The 18,956-nt window shown below is 48.0% G+C and overlaps 1 pseudogene across 1 annotated transcript in view; it reads right to left on the minus strand.

Annotated features, from left to right (window-relative positions):
• Positions 1-18,956, minus strand: part of LOC147725357 (cytosolic beta-glucosidase-like) — a 328,336-nt pseudogene that overhangs the window by 29,771 nt on the left and 279,609 nt on the right. The window contains exon 5 of the transcript XR_015309776.1: positions 12,483-12,606. The product of XR_015309776.1 is annotated as a cytosolic beta-glucosidase-like (transcript). The remainder of the gene's footprint in view (positions 1-12,482; positions 12,607-18,956) is intronic.

The raw sequence follows: 18,956 nt of genomic DNA on the forward strand, positions 1-18,956 counted from the left end.
GTCGCTTTGGCGAACGACTGCTTGCCTTTGCTACTTCTTGTTATGTTTGTGTTGTTGGTCGCTTTGCCTTTACCACTGCTTATTGGGTTCTAGCATTGCTCACTGTTTTGTTCTTTTTCATTAGCCCGTGCTTGTTGGGTGCTGGCCTTATGCTTTATCTGAGTCCGTCTGCCGGCAGGTGACAGTTCAGCCTGTCCGGTGCCTGGGGAAGCCGCTCTCCCGTCCCAGACTGCTTCGGTTGCACGTGGTGGTGGGCGGCTTGAATGCCCGGCCTTTTGCGCTCTCTCCGCGCTTCCCCTAGATAGCTGGTGTCAGCTCCTCACTGTGCATGCGCGCACTCTTCGGTTGGGCCGCAGAGCGTCTCGGCCTATTTACGGGCTCTTCCGCGCAGTGCACGCGCTCTTCATCCGCTGCCCCAGGTGAGCATCTACAGTCTGTTGTTTCACGCACAGCTTACCGGTCTCGCTACTGCTGATTTGGGGCTTCGGTTCTCACCCCTTGCGGGCGCCAGTCTTGTTGGGCGTGTCCTGCTTTCCGCGGCGCTATCACACGGTCTTCTGTGTTAGCGGGGCAGTTGCGGGTGACACAGCTTGCCGCATCCCACCCTCGTCGCCAGTGTGGGGACTGAGATATACTCCGACACTTCGAGGGTACACACACTTGGAACACCAAAGGGGTCAAGGATCGATTGGGCTACACACGCAAGTAGCAAATAGAGGGACAACCACAAAGTAACTTGGTAGTGTGGACCGGAAGTCTCGAGCGAGCCCGGCCCGTTTATTTAAGCTCTCTGGTCACGCCTGGCCAGAGAGTGATACACTGTTGGGGTTTGCGTCCTGTTCTCTGCCCGAGGGCAGAAACACTAGAGCGCTAAAACTAACACCACACACAACACCAGGGAGCTTCCTAACACAATAAAAATGGCTCTTGAAATTGCTCCTTAACCCGCTACACATACAAGTTTGTTGTCATTGCGCCACATACATTACAAAAGTGACTCAACTCGTGTTGCTAGGTACTCATTAATTCATGTGGCCTTGGTCTATGCCTTGGGGCTGCTGCTTGAGCCAATACAAGCGGCTCCACAAGCATTGCTAGGCGGCAGGCTCAGTAGTTTACAAGGCCTTGATCTATGCTCCGTAGCTGCTGATTGTGCCAACACATAGAAGCAGATGATTTGCAGGTCACGTGCATGAACAGCAGCCCGCTTGTTCTCAAATGTTTTAAGTCAATTAAGGAAAGGGACTACTAATTAAGGTAAAAAGCTTTACCTTTTCTTGTGCCGCTTCAGGCTAGAACACTGACCATTTTCCAATTAAAAAAACAGTATTTTCTCCTGCGTCTGCCCTTATCTTGTTACTCCTCCATGGGTAACTTGATGGGGTTGATCCTTTCTGTACTCTAATTAAGAGAATCCCATCCTCGTTGGCAGTTAGTTTTAAGACTACACAGAGATGTGGTTGAAGTGATTTATTTAAAAGATAAGCTCACACAACCAACCCTAGGTAGGCCGGACTCCAAATGACCTGCCCTGGAAACTACTGTCTCCAAGGAGACACAAAGAACTATTACACAGAAACAGAATGGAACAACAGTGTCCCCCTTTGGTTGATGGTTCGACTGCTGATAACAATTCATTATGGTCCTGCTTGGCTTTGGTGGCCAACTGCCAAGTTTCTTGTAGACAGATTATATACTTTTTCCGATTTTCTTCCATCACGCCAATGTTGCTCAAGAGGATGTTTAAGCCATGGATGTTCCAGGAACAGATTTGCAAGTCACAATTGTGTATTTGAGAATTTGTGGTACTATAATTAATGTTCCTTTCTATCGCTCTATGGTTTGTCGAATTTCAGTTGGAGCTACTGGATAACCAGCACACCCTTTTGTTGGTGACATGTTCCTTTGTGATTGTGATTCGTTCTACTATATGTCGTGAATTTTGGGGGCCAGTGGAGCAGCAGAGAACATAGTTTGGCTGGCAATGCTAATGGGTGTTTTTTGCCAGGAACCAAGGATACTTTGGTTTTGACACTTTGCTTATGCTTCCCCATTCATGGAGTGTCTCTCCACCCACCTGACTAACCCCACATTTCCGAACCGTACTTTCGTGGCCTCCTTGGGACTGTCTTTTTTACCAGAGATGAATACAATGTAGACCAGGTCTTTAGATTCCAAGAGCCCAAACCGCGGAGAGCCGAGAGGGTTTTGAGTATATTACACCTATTCAGGATGTCTTCCTGGCCATGGGAGATGTATTAAGGGCGGGATATCAGAATCTCCTTGCCGGTTCTCTATTTTATGTGTTAGATTCCGCTTCTGTGGCAAGGGCACTTGGTCCCACTGCGGGACCCTCGGTCTGGGCCCCAGTAGTCACTGTTCCCTTTAAGACACTTGGCAGATGGCGGATTACAGCAATGCCCCTTTTAGTGTTTTCTATTGTTCTCAGTGGTCCAATACTTGGGGGAGTTTGAGTTACTTTGCGAAAAAGTTGTAAGTCCCTTGGCAAGACGCTGTCCTGATCCAGGTTACCTTCAGTGGACTAGCGGTCCTTTCCTTGTGCCCTTGCGAGGTGTTTCCGAACATGGGAAAGAGTTTGGATTTTGGATGATATTTTAGTCTTTTGTTTAGCATTTTCTGTTCTTCTTCAAAGCTTAATTGAGGGTGGATTACTACTTGCAAAATTGGATGATTCAATGCTTGAAGGGTCTAATACGCTCTCTTTCAATGGAAGAATTGAAGCATTTTGGTCAGAGGTCAAGTCCGGGGTGAAAATATGGAATGGGGAGGGCAATGCCCTGTTGTTAGTGGCCAGGTTTTCTGATAAGGATCTTGACCTACAATTGTTGTTGCTCGCTTTGTACTCTGTCAATAAATCTGACATGACTCAAGGCTAAGGCAAGATTTTTTCTAGGAGTAGTAAGCAATAACAAGGGTTGGTGGACTTGTTCACCGACTGCTGTGCTTTCATTATTGGAGATGAGTAGGAGAGCTAGTGTCTTGATGCCTTCTTATGGCCAAATCCCTGTGTGGCTTCCTGTGGAAACCAACTTGATTTGATTGCTGCAGTGAAAGTCGAAAGGGTCAGTTGCCTTGAGAAGCTCTGCATCCTTTATACAGAGCTCCTCCAACTTCATGCACTCTGATTGTATTGTGACAAGGGCTTGCATGTTTCTGATATTCTAGCCATAGCTTAGTCCCCATTAGGCGTACTGGTTTCACTAGTATAGGTGCCCCAAAAGGCCTTGTCATGATCACAGTTGGTACTGCAGGTTGTCTTTGGGTCAGTAAAATCCTGAATGAATTCGCCTCTTGCTGGATCCATCCTCTCTGGAGGTCAGCATGTAAGCGTTGGCATTATTATGACCTCTGCTGCCCAATTTGTAGCTTGGTGGGTGAGCGTGTGACCTGTACTGGAGAGACTGCAGTTTGGGGCTTCACCTCCTGGCGTCACCATGTCGTGTTCTATCTAGGACCCCGATCAATATTGTGACTTTATGCCCCTATACGGCTATAATCAATCCATACCCCTATAATGGCATAAACGATCAGAGCCATATTTCAGAAACTCGTCTCTGCAGCTCATTACAGTATATGACACAGCAGAAGCCTCTATCTTAGATTCCTAGATTACACACCGAGTTCTTTCAACAGATAAAACCCCGAGCAACCTGGGAAAGCCCTGCTTGCTATGTTTTGATTAGTAATAGAACTCTAATGAGCACTGTAAGAACGACCGGTTCTTAGTGACCTCTTTATTGACGTCTTATGTCCAAAAACTTACGTCAAACAAGGCACCTTCCAGGTATAAATATTACCAACATTGCCTTAAGCAAACACAGCGGTGGTGGTTGTGAATACAGGAGCAGAACAGCTGTCCCTTGCAGAGCCCAGCAGATGCGAGAAGCCTCCTGCCGAGAAATTCCAGCTCCGGCGTTTCCAGCCTACCCTTGCGGGTAACTGGGATATCGAGTCCTGAGGGGAGATACCAGACCTCCAACAGTCTATTCCAAAGGTACAGTGTTGACTAAACCCTTAGAGAGAATTCTTGAAGCAAACCCTTGGCAAAACCAACTTAACTTAAATTGCTACTTACTTACTCCCTCCCAAGTATTAGGCTTAGGTCAGGTACACTGGGGTAGGCGTAGTTAGAAGCACCAGTTGAGGACGTTAGCTAAATGTATATATGAATGTATATATTTTACTCATTTTAACCATTGTATGGCTAAGAAACCATATCAATGCTTTTACAGTATTATTTCGCAATCCTCCTTTTACTGTACGCACTTTTTATAATAACAAGTCTTGCCATTGTAGCAATTCATTTCTCTTGCATGAGAAGAAAGACTGTTAAATAAATAATACCTTTTATTGAAAATGCCCGTCTCTCTATTCTCTGCATACTGGTGAAAGTAATTCTTGCACAACTGACTGAGTGAAATAGCTGTCTATTGTTTCACACGACGCACAAGTTACTACTTGTGTAACGATATATCTGTAAGAGACATTAGTTAGTGATAGATTCCTTACCTTAGAATATCCCCAGGCGTCAGACTGGATCCGGAAACTTTTGCGTAGCAATACCCCTGCGCGCTGGTAGGCGTCGTCTGCGGCTCCGCGTCCGTCGTCGGCGTCGTGAGCGCCGGGATGACGTCATCGGAGTACTTAGACGGCGCCCATGCGCGCTGACGTCAGTTCTGATAACACAGCTTTTCCGCGCCAGATACGCAGAGCCATGATAGAACTAACACTGGTGCCATGAAACTAGGGCCCTGAAAGGGGATGACCTTAACCCTAGACATCGGTTCGCAGAACGGGGAGGATGGGTGGGCGGTAAGGAATCTATCACTAACTAATGTCTCTTACAGATATATCGTTACACAAGTAGTAACTTGTGCATCTGAAAGAGACACGTTAGTGATAGATTCCTTACCTTAGAATAGATACCCCAGCAATACCAACCCCGGTGGTGGGTCTGCGAACCAATATCACACCAGAAAGTCCTGGAGGACGGAACGGCCAAAGAAGCCATCCCTCCGGACTTTACTGTCCAGGCAGTAGTGTCTTGCGAACGTGTGCAGCGAGGCCCACGTGGCTGCCTGACAGATGTCCTGCAGGGGGACACCGCGGCCCAGGGCAGTTGTCATTGCCGTGGCCCGAGTGGAGTGAGCCCGCAATCCAGCCGGGGGCTCCTTCCTCGCCATGGAGTAGCATGCTTGAATGCACAAGATGATCCATCTTGAGATGGTCCTCTTGTGCACAGCCTTTCCCTTCTTCGCGCCCACGTAACCAACGAAGAGTTGGTCATCCACCCGGAATTGGCGTGTGCGATCTAGGTAGTAGGAGAGCGCACGTTTTGGATCCAGACGGTGGAGCCTCTCCTCCTCTTTCGAGGGATGCGGAGGCGGAAAGAAGGTGGGCAAAGTGATGGACTGCCCGATGTGGAAGGCCGTGACAACCTTGGGCAGAAAGGAAGGCCGTGTACGTAACACCACCTTATCAGGATGAACAGACAGGAAAGGTGGAGAAGAAGAAAGAGCCTGGAGCTCACTCACCCTCCTGGCAGAGGTGATGGCAACCAGGAATGCCGTCTTTAGAGTAAGGAGACGAAGGGGGCAGTTATGAAGTGGCTCAAAGGGAGCACACATCAGATAGGTGAGAACCAGATTCAAGTCCCACTGGGGCATCACGAAGGGAACAGGAGGGAACATGTGCCTGATGCCCTTCAGAAATCTACTTACAATAGGGGACTTGAATAAAGAAGGCTGATCTGGTAGCCTTAAGAAGGCTGATAGAGCAGAAAGGTACCCTTTAAGAGTGCCCAGAGCAGAGCCCTGCTGGGCAAGGGAAAGAAGAAAGAGCAGCACTTCCGAAAGGGGTGCAGAGAGAGGATCCACAGCCTTTGCTATGCACCATGCCACAAATCTGTTCCACCGGCAGGCGTATACCGACTTTGTGGAGGGACGCCTGGCTGCCAGAATGATATCGCAGACTTCGGGAGGCAAGTCAAATGGCCTCAACTGCCGCCGCTCAATCTCCAAGCTTGTAGGTGGAGACTGGACAGGTTCGGGTGCAGGACCGTCCCCTGCTGCTGCGACAGAAGGTCCTCCCGAAGAGGCAGACGAATCGGGGGATCGACTGACATGCTGAGTATCTCGGGATACCAGTATCTTCGTGCCCAGTCCGGAGCCACAAGGACGACCTGGGCCCGGTCGCGCCTGATCTTCTTCAGCACTCTGGGCAGAAGTGGTATAGGCGGAAAGGCGTACAACAGACCGCAGCTCCACTTGCGACGAAAAGCGTCTCCGAGCGAGTGCCGCCTTGGAAACTCCAACGCGCAGAACTGCTGACATTGCGCGTTCTCTTCTGTGGCGAATAGATCTAACCAAGGCTCTCCCCACTGTCGAAAGAGACCTTGCGCCACGTCCGAGTTCAGACGCCATTCGTGATCCATGATGCACCGGCGGCTGAGTTCGTCCGCCCTGGCATTCAGAGAGCCTGCCAGGTGTTGAACCACCAGGGTCACGCCCTGATGTTCCAGCCACTGCCAGAGGCGCAGAGCCTCCTGGCATAGGGTCCACTACCCCACACCGCCCTGTTTGTTGCAGTACCACATGGCGGTGGTGTTGTCGGTGAACACTTGCACTACGCTCCCCCTGACAGAGGGGAGGAATGCCTTCAGTGCAAGACGAATCGCCCGCAGCTCCAGAAGGTTGATGTGGAGCCGGGACTCCGCCGGAGACCAGAGGCCTCTGATCTCCGCCTCTCCCATGTGGCCACCCCAGCCCTGGAGGGACGCGTCCGTCACAACTACGTGCTCCGGCTGGGGTAGGAAGAGGGGTCTGCCACTGACCCAGTCGCGGTCCGTGAGCCACCACTGCAGTTGCTTCGCAGTGCCCTCCGAGATCAGGACATGATCGGACAGGTTGCCCTGATGCTGGGCCCACTGAAACTTCAGGTCCCACTGCAGAGCCCGCATCCGCCACCTGGCGTGACGCACCAGAAGGATGCAGGAGGCCATCAGCCCCAGAAGCCGCAGCGTCAACCTGACCGAGACCCGGGATAACGTCCTGAATACCGGAATCAGAGCCTGAATATCCCGAACCCGCTGTTCGGGTGGGTAAACCCGAAACTGCGCCGAGTCGAGAACCGCTCCGATGAAGAGGAGCTTTTGAGAGGGACACAGGTGTGACTTCGGCACATTGATGGAGAACCCCAGCAAGTGCAGGAGGTCGGCCGTAGTCTGGAGGTGGCTGACGACTGACTGGGGCGAGCCCGCCTTCAACAACCAGTCGTCGAGGTAGGGGAAGACTGATATCCCCAGCCTGCGCAGATGGGCTGCGACCACCGCCATCACCTTTGTGAACACCCGTGGGGCGCTGGCAAGGCCGAAGGGGAGCACGGTAAACTGAAAGTGCTCTTGGCCCACCATGAACCGCAGGTAACGCCGGTGGGCCGGCAGGACGGGGATGTGAAAATAGGCGTCCTGCAAGTCCAACGCTACCATCCAGTCTCCCGGGTCCAGGGCAGCCAGGACCTGAGCCAAAGTGAGCATCTTGAACTTCTCCGTCCGGAGGAAGCCGTTGACGTTCCGCAGATCCAAGATAGGGCGTAGGCCCCCTTTGCCCTTCTTGGGTACCAGAAAGTAGTGGGAGTAACAACCACGTCCTACTTCTGGCCCAGGAACGCGCTCGATGGCCCTCTTGGCCAAGAGGGCCAAAACCTCCTCTTGCAGAAGTTGCAAGTGATCCCCCGACACACAGTGGTATTGAGGTGGCATGGATGGAGGGGAAGACTCGAAGGGGAGGGAGAAACCCCTTCGGACAATTTGCAGCACCCACCTGTCCGAAGTGACTGTATGCCAGTGGGAGAGGTGATGGCGAACCCTGCCTCCCACAGGCGTCACATGGGCCTGAAAACTCGGACTAGGAAGGTTTTGAGGCGGGGGCTGCTGAGGGAGGTGTGGACTGGCCTCGCCGTTGGCCCCGACCACCGCCACGGCGGTTCCCACGTCCGCCACCGCGTTGCTGAACATTCTGCGGCGCGTGGCTGACGGTCCGTGGTGGGGCGCCCCTTCCGTGGCCACGAAAGGAGCGAAAGGCACCCGATTGCTGGCGTGGGGCCGTAAGGCCCAAGGACTTGGCCGTGGCCCTGGAGTCCTTGAAACGTTCCAGCGCATGGTCTGCCTTGTCGCCGAAGAGGCGACGGCCATCAAACGGCATGTCCAGGAGGGTGGCCTGGACATCGGCCGAGAAGTTGGCGGACCTCAACCAGGCGTGGCGTCGAACCGCCACCGTCGTTGCCATCGCCCTGCCCAGTGAGTCCGTGGTATCCAGCCCACACCGGATAGAAAAACGTGCCGCATCTCGGCCGTCCGCAAGGGTTTGGCTGAGTTTAGCCCTGACCTCCTCAGGGCATTGTGGCAGCACCTCCGCAACCGTGTCCCACAGGGTGTGGGTGTAGCGGCCCAAGAGACAGTTGGTGTTCACAGACCGTAGCCCCAGGCTCACAGACGAGAAGACCTTCTTCCCGAACTGCTCATATCTCTTGGATTCCCTGTCGGGCGGGGCCGACGGGAATGCGGATTGGGAGTTAGAGGCCTGGATGACCAGGCTCTCGGGAGTGGGATGGGTGGACAAAAAGCATGGGTCGCCCGGTGCCGGGCGGTAGCGTCTGGCCACGTTCCTGTCCACATGGGGGCCTGTGGCGGGCTTGGACCAAGTGCCCAGCAGAACGTCACACAAGGCCTCATTGAACGGCAGAAGGGGCTCCGTGGAGCCGGACTGCTGTTTGAGGACCTCAGTGAGGAGATTAGTCCTCACGGCCGCGACGGGGAGCTGAAGGTTTAAGGCCTTAGCTGCCTTCGTCAACACTACGCTGTAAGCAGAACCCGCCTCCGAAGCCACAGTCGGGGGCGACGTAAATCCAGTGTCTGGCGAGGTGTCAATACCACTGGCCTCCCCAAGCTCATATGTCCAGTCCTGATGCGACTGGCAATCACGTGCCAGAGGGTCCTCGGACCCCTCCCATTGCTCCTCGTCACCTGGCTCCTGGAGACCAGGATTAACAGCCAGGGCCTCCTCGTGGAGATAGAAGTCTCCAAAGGCCGACGGAATCGGCGCCCAGCGGCGCCCCTCCGACACCTGAGTAGGACCGTAGGGAACATTGGGGTCGGCAACCACATCGGCTGCCGGGGACGACACCTGAAGGGACGGCGCCGGCGAGGTCGTAAGGTCGACCGGCGAGGTCCCGGATCCGAAGCCGGATCCAGCGAGGTCGCGCGGCGCCGGGACCGAAGTCGCCAGCGGCGCCGGGCCCGAAGTACCCGACGTTGTCGGGGCCGAAGCGCCCGACCCGGAAGGACCTCCAGACGGAGCCGATCGGCCCGAAGGCGCCACGGGAACCGACTGAGGAGGGAGGGCCCTCATGGCCATGAGGTACCTCTCGACCTCCTCCTGCGACGCGCCGTGCCCAGGGACCCGAAGGTGTGGGGCAGGCGGCGACGCTTGCGACTCCCGCGGAGCCGCGTGGGCGGTGTCGCCCGAGTCCCCGGCCGCATCGAGCGAGCGTCGGGGCGGGTCGGAGGACCGATGGTGTCGCTCCGACCTCTCATGCCTCTTACCTGAGGACTTGGAACCAGACGATCGGTGTCCACTCCCGGAACGTCGATGACTCCGACCTCGCGACCTGTCCCTCGACCTCCCGTGGGACCGGGACCGGGACCTGGAGCGGCGCGGGGCCGAGTGCCTCAGCTCGAGACGCTTGCGGGACCGCTCCCGCCTAGCCTTCGACGTCAGAGCCCGGCAGTCGACGCAAGTTCGATCGTCGTGGTCGAGGCCTAAGCACTTCAGGCACCGGCGATGGGGGTCCGTGACCGACATGAGTCGGCCGCACTTCGAGCAAGGCTTGAACCCGGGCATCCCTGGCACCGATAGTCGAGACAGTCGACTAAGAGAAGATCAAAAAGGATCAAAAACTAGTCAGTCAAAAAGTGACTGGGGGTAGAGCTTCTTCCGGATCTGCGCTAGCTGGCGCGGAAAAAAGAAGAACTGACGTCAGCGCACATGGGCGCCGTCTAAGTACTCCGATGACGTCATCCCGGCGCTCACGACGCCGACGACGGATGCGGAGCCGCAGACGACGCCTACCAGCGCGCAGGGGTATTGCTACGCAAAAGTTTCCGGATCCAGTCTGACGCCTGGGGATATTCTAAGGTAAGGAATCTATCACTAACGTGTCTCTTTCAGATTCTAGAGATTGACTCTTATTCTAAGGAGCAAAGTTGTCAGCCAGGGAAGCTGATCACTTCCTATTCAGTCAAGAAAGTTTCCAGTGACCTCTGAGCTAGTTGGTACAAACCCAATTAAGTCTAACATAGTCAGTAGAGACCTGGAAGACCGCACTTCTACGTCTACACTGCTGTTTATGTTATTCCAATGCGCAGGGTCTATAGGGAAAATAGGAACTACACTACAACCACTGGTGGCTGCCTCCTTGTAGGTGCATTGAGCCCCTTCCTGGGATGTGAGTAAGCGGCGCACTTCCTCCTTTGATTGAGGTCTTAAGTTCCCACCAACCACTTGGCGGGCATAATCCGCTTGAATGAAGAGTCCATCAATAGCTTTAAGGTTTTGTATGGCAGGTGATAAGTGCAAGTTGGGATCTGTGTCAGGAGATCCTGTGAAGTCTTTCTTGCTTAATAATATTTTATTTTCCCACCCGGGGTATTAACCGGGATCTCCACTATTTTGCTTTTTTTAAAAGGTTGTCTCGGTGCCCTGATTCACTTCAAAGAGGCCTCTCCAGTCACAAGCAGATGTCATATGACACCTGGACCATAATACACCTCAACTAATTAACCACTTTCTCACACCTCTGTTAACAAGAACGCTCAAATATTTCAGGAGAGATTTCAGACATTTAAAAAGTGTGGCATGTAGTGAGGCCCTAGTGGTACATTTAATCTTTGAGAATCCTTGGTATTTTATATTATTACATCCCAAAAATATGGAGAAGGCAGAGATTTAAAAAATAAGACATGTAACAGAAATGTCAGATATTGTTAATGCAACTAATACGCCATCAGCATACAACATCATCCACTCTTGCCCACTGGGGTTTGAACCCCATGTATTTCTTTATTCCGACCAATCACTGCTGGCCATTTGACTTTCAACAGGACAAGAAACAATGATATTCAATTCTGCCATGTTCATAACTGTGGTAATTGATATACATTATTCCCTGGGTCTTTTGATGTAAATTACTATCTGGGTCAATGATGTTCTCATTGATATACGTACTACCTGGATCCACTGACGGGGTTGGATTGGGCCTACCTGTTCCTGCATGGAGGTAAAAATGTGCTGTGTGGTCTTTCTCCTTGCAGAGCATGTAACAAAGGAAAAATAAGAAACACATATTTTGGCTCATGGCCATAGATCTCTTCTAGCTTCCACAACGCTTCTCCCCCCACTAAACCTTCCACTGAATCTTTAACCATGTGTTATCCTGTGGTTCTGATTAAGATAATAGTCCCTGTTTTCATAATTAGCTCATTGCCTACTTCATAAGTACTTTCAACCCACTCGGAAGTAAAACATCTTCCAATCTGAAGTTTCACTCAGGCATCAGTAGAGCAACAGTAACCCACTTGTTGAGCGAGCAATGTACGTCTTCCCATACTCACCCACTCTTTATTGTTTCCCACCACCTACTTGCTTGTGCTGTTCGACTCTTCATTTTTCCCCCACCACTAACACATGTATGCTAACAATGACTGCAAAATTGTAATGTATTAATTACTATGCAGCACATCTGGCCAATATGATAAAATAAATTAATAAAAGCACATGTTTAGGACACCTCATGCGGGTTGATTTTGTTTGTATAAAGACGGTCTTTTATAGCATAAGATGTTACAAGCCTTAAATGCACTGCAACCCAAATATAAACATGGGTCAAAAAAACGTATGACGTATGAAATTCTTCAAAGCAAGTGAGGACAGAGAAAGAGTGCGAGATAATCCAGGCTGCACAATTACATTTTCTAAGAAAGCCAGTATTCTCCCAACTCCCAAAAATCTGAATTACAAATCCTAAAATTTGACCTTTATTTTGTAGGCAATTCAATGACGATTTTAAATTATATTAGTTTGCTAACATGTACCACATGTATGTATTATCATTTTATTTTGAATACAAATTATATGAGTTTCCTAACAAAATGTTTTATCATTTTCTCCACTGCCAGTCCTACATATTTACAGAACAGCATTACAAACACACCCACAATAACAGGTTTAGGTATGGATGTGTCAAATGCATTAATTCAGCAATTAGGTAAAATATGCAATGTCACAAATGAGCTAACATTACAGTACCAAATTGTTTCTCTTGAACTATAGAAAATGACACTTTGCATGCATCCATATATTACCTTTCAAAACACACATACCTAAACGAATACATTTAAATGGTACCTTTTAAAACTTCCAACAACGTCTGCCTGAAGTACTCCCAGCGCTGAGAATCATCAAGTTGGGCTGGATCACTTTGAGCAAACCCATTCTCAGTAATATATATTTCAGGGTCATTGAAGGTGTCCTGCAAAGAAACAACAGAGCTTTTGATCATCCTTTACTGTTTTTGTTTAAGAACAGATTAGGAAAGACGCAGAAGTCGAAGAAAGTTATGGACATTTGTTGCCAAGTATATTCAGGAAAGTGCACTATTACACAGTTAAGCCTTCGCTGGTATTTATTCCATTAACAATGCATTTGGTTGCCTCATTCTGGAATCTACATCCCTAACATTTACACACCAACCTTTTTCTTCCCAATATTTCTGTCACAATCAGAAGATTCTCTAGCGAGGTTTGCTAAATTCGTGTTTTTATGTTTTGTAAAGTCTCCTGAAGTTTTAGATCATTTGGGGATGTCCTAAAAGTGTTGAGCTAATCCCAACAGAGATTTGTCTATGTGCAAAATGCCTGCTTGATTAGGTCTTGCCTATAGACAGCTTTATCTGCCTGGTGAGAGTTATTGTCAACACACAATAAACAACACAAAAGAAAACACACAATCTGCACATATATCTAGAGGAGGGGTTTTAGACGGCCCCTGTCAGCCATTGGCTACTATGTTTTAGTTGTTTTTAGGCACTGGCTCAAAGGACTGTCCATGAGTACTGGTATAAGACCACGGCAGTAGGCAGGTGTGAACATCCAAGAAATTGTGCCTCTTGTCATTGTTATACACAAAGACAGGGTACCTGGCCAAGAGCCCTTCAACGCCCCATATCTGTTCCTCTCTTCATTGTTGCACTGCTAGGCCACTCCTCCTCAGGAGCCGCAGTGGATCCCTTCAAGCAGTTTCCACGGGCTCTCCTTCCACCCACTCTCTTTGCTCCTGCTGGACTGTTTCTCTCCAAGCACGTCTGATGGTTCTTTTAATCACCTTTTTTTTTTTAAAGATTTCTATATAGCACAAACTAGACCCGAGACACCGGGTTTAAGAGCGCTTTACATGAGCACCAGTTTTGTTACAGATGGACACATTCATTATTGTTAGGCATGGGGAGATTAAGTGATTTACCCAAAATCACAGGATGTTGAGCTTCGTTGCGGACTCGAGGCTCGAACCCGGTTTCCCATCTCCGAAGTCGACTGCTCTAGCTGTAAGGCTACATCCTCTGCCTTCCGCGGGTCTCCTTCCAACTATCAAGCAACTCCTTTCATGAGAACCTAGAGGGGACCTTTAAAGAACCTTCTGCTCTCCTCCCTTCCTCCGGATTGCTCTTTTTATGCACGCTTGGAGTGTACCTTTGCTCTCCTTCCTCTCACTAGACCACTCCATTGATGTACACCTAAATCCCACCATACAATATCAAAACATACATCTATGATCACAAGTATTGTTCTAGAATTCTCCTATAAATCACTGATAACTCCAGCCAATTGTCCATGTGATCCAATCGCTGGCAACAAGGAGTCTCGCTGCAACACCTAAACATTTTGGATGCCCAGAAAGGAACACTTTAAAACAAGGAACTTATACTCCATGAAATCAATATGACCACCACCCTTGTAAGACTTGTGAGTCCTGTGTAGTCTGTCTAGGCTCCACTTATATGTTTCCCATACTTTAACCCTTGCAAACATGAAGCCTCACACCAAGCCATCGCCCACACTTTGCACATCTTGCTAACTTCTGCAGCAACTAAAAGCTCAAACAACTAAGAAGTTAGGACGAGCGCATCTCCCTGTCTCCTCAGTGGACACAGGTGAATACGGGCCACACATCATGACACACCGCCTATTACATAGTTTGTCAGTATTAAGAGAAGTAAATCAGTCAAGTGTGATTTTAGACAAAAAATCCTCAACAACAAGATTACTAATCAGTCTATATTACTATACAATGGTTATTTTTTTAATTGGTAAGTATACAGTCCACAATATGCCATTAGTTTATAAAACAAGTGGCAATGCCATTAAAAGGTGCTAAATATTTCCTCGAGTAAATGTAATTACTATTTCATTAATAATGCTTTATTTGCTTTGGTTTCATATGACTGAAATATTGTTTTCCGAATATATGTTGTTGGAAATGGCACTTTTTGACTTCCTCCTCCTACTTTTTGCTAAATTCGTTTTTGTGGGCTTAAGGACTTGGAGCAGTTTGCCACTGCTAACCAATGCTAAGGTCCATTTGCTCTCTCCTCTAAACATGGTAATATTGGCTCATCCCCAATGGGCATATTTGATTTACTTACAAGTCCCTAGTAAAGTAGTTCTGTGAGTGCACCAGGACTGTAAACTAAATGCTATAATGAGCCTGCAGCACTAATTTTGCCACCCACTTAAGTAGCAAGCCCAAATCTTCATTTTTAATACATATAACTTACCCCTATGGGAGGCCCTTGACAGCCCAGAGGGCAAGGTGCATTGTTTGGTGAAAAAAAAGAAGGATATATATTTTTCAGTTTTACATATCCTGGTAGTGAAAAACACTTAAATTAGATTTTCAATACTGCAAGGCCTAAAACGCCCATAGGGTAACATTGGGATTACTTCATTACATTTTATAAGTGTAATTTCCAAATGGGAAGATATACTTGGTACAAGTTTGGTGTCACTGGAATCTTAATTTAAGATCCTATCGTATTGTCTAATCTGATCTTAAATTACAATTCTGAAAATTGCACTTTAGAAAGTTGGCATTTTCTTACCTTAGCCATTTGGTGCCCCCAACGTGTACCTGGTCACGTGACTGGGTGCAGTTGGGCTTTGTGTATTCCTCCTAGACAGCACACACTAAGGGAGCTTAGGTGTGACTTAGTAGGCCTTCATTGGCAGGATAGGAGAGGGGAGCTGGGCCCTGCCTCACTTATACCTGAATAGGCTGTGTATTGTCCTCACACAAAGGGATGCATAATTCAAGTAGTTAGTCTGGAGCCGAGGCAGGGAAGGTAAGGCATCTGTGCTATTCAAAAGCAATCTTCTAGAAGCATGCCCCAACTTCAATTGCACAACTGTTTATGAAAGAAAGGACCTCAGACACCATCACTTTAGTACACTTCTATATCTGTGAATACTCTGCCAGAAAGAAGGAATGCTGTGCTACTGAAGGACTCTGGTACACTTTGCACTACTGGACTGCTACTTTGCTGTGCTAACCTGCTGCCCTCTTGCCTGGGTGAGAAGGACTGGACCTGCATCTCTTGACCCCAAAGTGACTCCAAGGGATAGCTGGTTGGCCTCATGATCTGAAGCCTCAGGGACATAACAGTTGTTCAACAACCTTGCACCTGCACCTGGACTCTGCCATCTGTGAGTCTACCCTGCCAACTGGAGCGACCCCAGTTCTTCACCCTTGGAAGTGGGCCTAAAGTGCTTTGCCAGTGAAACCGAGGCATCTTCACTGCTGAGTGACGTATCCCATAGCAGATATGATGTATCTCCTTGGCTGAGCGACGCATCCCCGAGCAGATCCACCGTATTGCGCCTGCTGCATGAATGGACCCATCGCAAAGACCCGCATTGCCCACACAGTCCTAAGAACCAATACATTGCCTGATAGCGTCCCACATCAGAACGAGTACATTTGTGAAGCCATGGGTGGCGTGATTTTGAATTAATCTAGCCCCTTTGTCTCAATCCAATCCCATTTAGGAGACAAAACACCATCCCGCGGCCTTGAGTATCCACCCCTTGAAGACGCATCAACTTGCGATACAAGGTGGGTTCCGTGCAAATACTATAGGGTAATGAATACAAATGGCAAATAGTGCTGTAAGAAGATGTCCAATATATGTTAATCTCTTTTAGACAATTCTGAGAAAAGAGAGTAACGTTTTTAAGAAGCTGGCACCGTACACGATTGGAAAGCCAAAGATACCAACATTTCGAAAAAAGCAGTATTTTAAACAGGTAATCCAAAAAGAACAGACAAACGAAACTGTTACATGTATATAAGACGTCAGTGAGGTAGTGGAAGAAATAGAACGGAATAATAAAGGATAAATACAGAAATATTACTCCCCATATAGATTTTGATCCTGCATGACCGCGCAAGACCCTTTAAGAGTGGTAGGAGAGGAAGCAATATAAAAGAAGATACCAGACACTCAGGTAAAAATAGGGTTCTGAATAGTTAAAATATATTCATATAAAGAGAGTAAAATTCTTTGTTATTAGGAATCTCCTTTTTTTGTGGTATAAATTCTAAGAAAAACAACAAATTATCTTTCAGATCAGCCAAAAATGTTATGATGTGGAGGTTGAACAGTCAGAAATAACTTCGCAAATAACATGAGATAAAGGTAATAATCAAGATAGAGTAAAATAATGAATCTCTAAGGTCATGAAGTGGGTGAGGTCAGACGAAATATACTGCATAAAAATAAAATTGTCCTATCTCCCATGGGCTCTTTATGTAGAGGGGTTCCTTCATTGGCGGATTTTAAAAGCACACATGGTAATGCTGGACATGTGGACTTCCGAAAGTAGTGATGCCAACAATGTGCTAAGAAATTCTACATGCTATTTAAGTTAAGAGATAATTGAGCTTGACTCTAATTCCTGACCCAAGAAATGTTTAAAAAAATAATCAATAGAATGGATGTCTTTTCAAGTATCAAGGACTGTATATTTGATGTGATATGCAATGTGAGTTTAAATGATATCTCAGGCCAAGCATTGTAATTCTGTAAATTTAGCGGTATACATTACTCAATAGAGTTGATGCTTGAGATAGAACTATGCACGGTGCACCTAATGTGATAAGCAATGAGAGCTTAATAAATGTTTAAATTAAGCAATGTAAATTCACGAATGCAGCAAAAGATACTGATTGCAGTATGTTTACCCACAGGATTTTTTAAACCACAAGGCAACCACCCAGTGCCGTTGACCAAGAGAGACCAAAAAAACAGTCTTGAAAAAGATGGCACAAAATTGAAATAAAAGCCTTTCCTGTATACTGCAAGAATTAAATGTGTCCAGGATTGGTGGTTTGAACATTTGAATACTCGATGTGCTAAGTCTTAATGACAAATTATACTGTCTTTTGTTTGTCTCTCCCCCTCATTGTGTTTTGTTAATTGATGAACTACATTGTATTTTCTGTTTGATTTTAAGATTGGTATCTTATGTTTATAATCCTTGTGTGACTTAGAACTGTGTCAATTTTAGTTAGCACATACTTATAGAATGTGAAATGGGTTTTACTATGCATTTTTTCATGTTTTTAACAATAATAAATTTGGTATCATTTTTATACATATATGTTTTGTCATACTTGTCCAACGTGAATGTCCAATATTAACATTTGGGCCTGATTAGCTAGTAATCTTGCCGAAGGGTCACTCTTTTACTTTACTGTTGATAAGTACCCTATTCCCCTGGCCCAGGGGGTCTCTCTCTATTAAATTCAACAGCGTCCCACATCAACCTTCCAGTTCCTCACATCTCTTGCCAACAGCAGACTCGATGACTATGCCAGACTCCGCATCGCAGCTCCTCAGAACCGACGCGTCGCCAACTGCATGCCACTGGGCTGACACCGGACTTCCCATAGCTAACCCGTCGACAGGATCTTCGACGATGACGTAACAGGACCTCACACAGCAGCCTCACTGCATCTTGGAACCGATGCACTGCTCCGGCTGAGCAGCACATCTTCAACACAGTTCTGTGCAACGCTCTGCATCCAGTACTTAGTCAGCTGGCCCAACTGGGTCCCTGTAACTAGCCCACGCTCCATGGTGGTCAGACTGAACTTGTGACTTTGTCCCAGGCCAACGCACCCAGATATCCACAGTTGGCACTTTGTGGATCTATTTTGACCTAAAACTTTCAAATTGTACATCTCTTGGATTTATATTGCTTTGGTCTTGTTTTATTAATTACATTAAGCTTTGTTTTCCTAACCTGGTGTGGGATTTTTTTGTGGGACCCCTTTCACTGTTGAACTGTTTGAAGTACCTAGTAGCATGATTCACCAGAACCAGGAAAAACCTATTGTATGATGCAGTCTCGGGATTCATTAGACCTACAATGTCGATGCCCACCCTCTCAAAGGGGGTGCTAATGACAGGCACAGGGCCAAAACTGATTTGCATATGGCTGGGTTTAAACTGGAATGGTATGGTGAGCAAGAAAACAATGGATTTAGGCCCAGGTCTCTGTACTGGGGTGAATGTATGACATTGTTCTGCCTTCTGTCCATCAATTGTTCTTTTTTGCATTTGTCACCCCTAGTGGGACGGGTATGCCTAGACTTGGGTCCTGTGCTCTCCATGCCACTAGAGTCAAGCTATCCTGGCTGATGAGGGTGGAACCCCAAAACCGGTCCTAGGATGCTTGTTTCCAGTCCAGGGAGGACCTGGCCTGGCAGTTATGGCTAGACTGTCCCCAAGAGGCACAGGGTTAAGACTGATTTGCATTTGGCTGG

Source organism: Lissotriton vulgaris, chromosome 3_2 (assembly GCF_964263255.1).
Source record: "Lissotriton vulgaris chromosome 3_2, aLisVul1.2, whole genome shotgun sequence".
NCBI lineage: Eukaryota > Metazoa > Chordata > Amphibia > Caudata > Salamandridae > Lissotriton > Lissotriton vulgaris.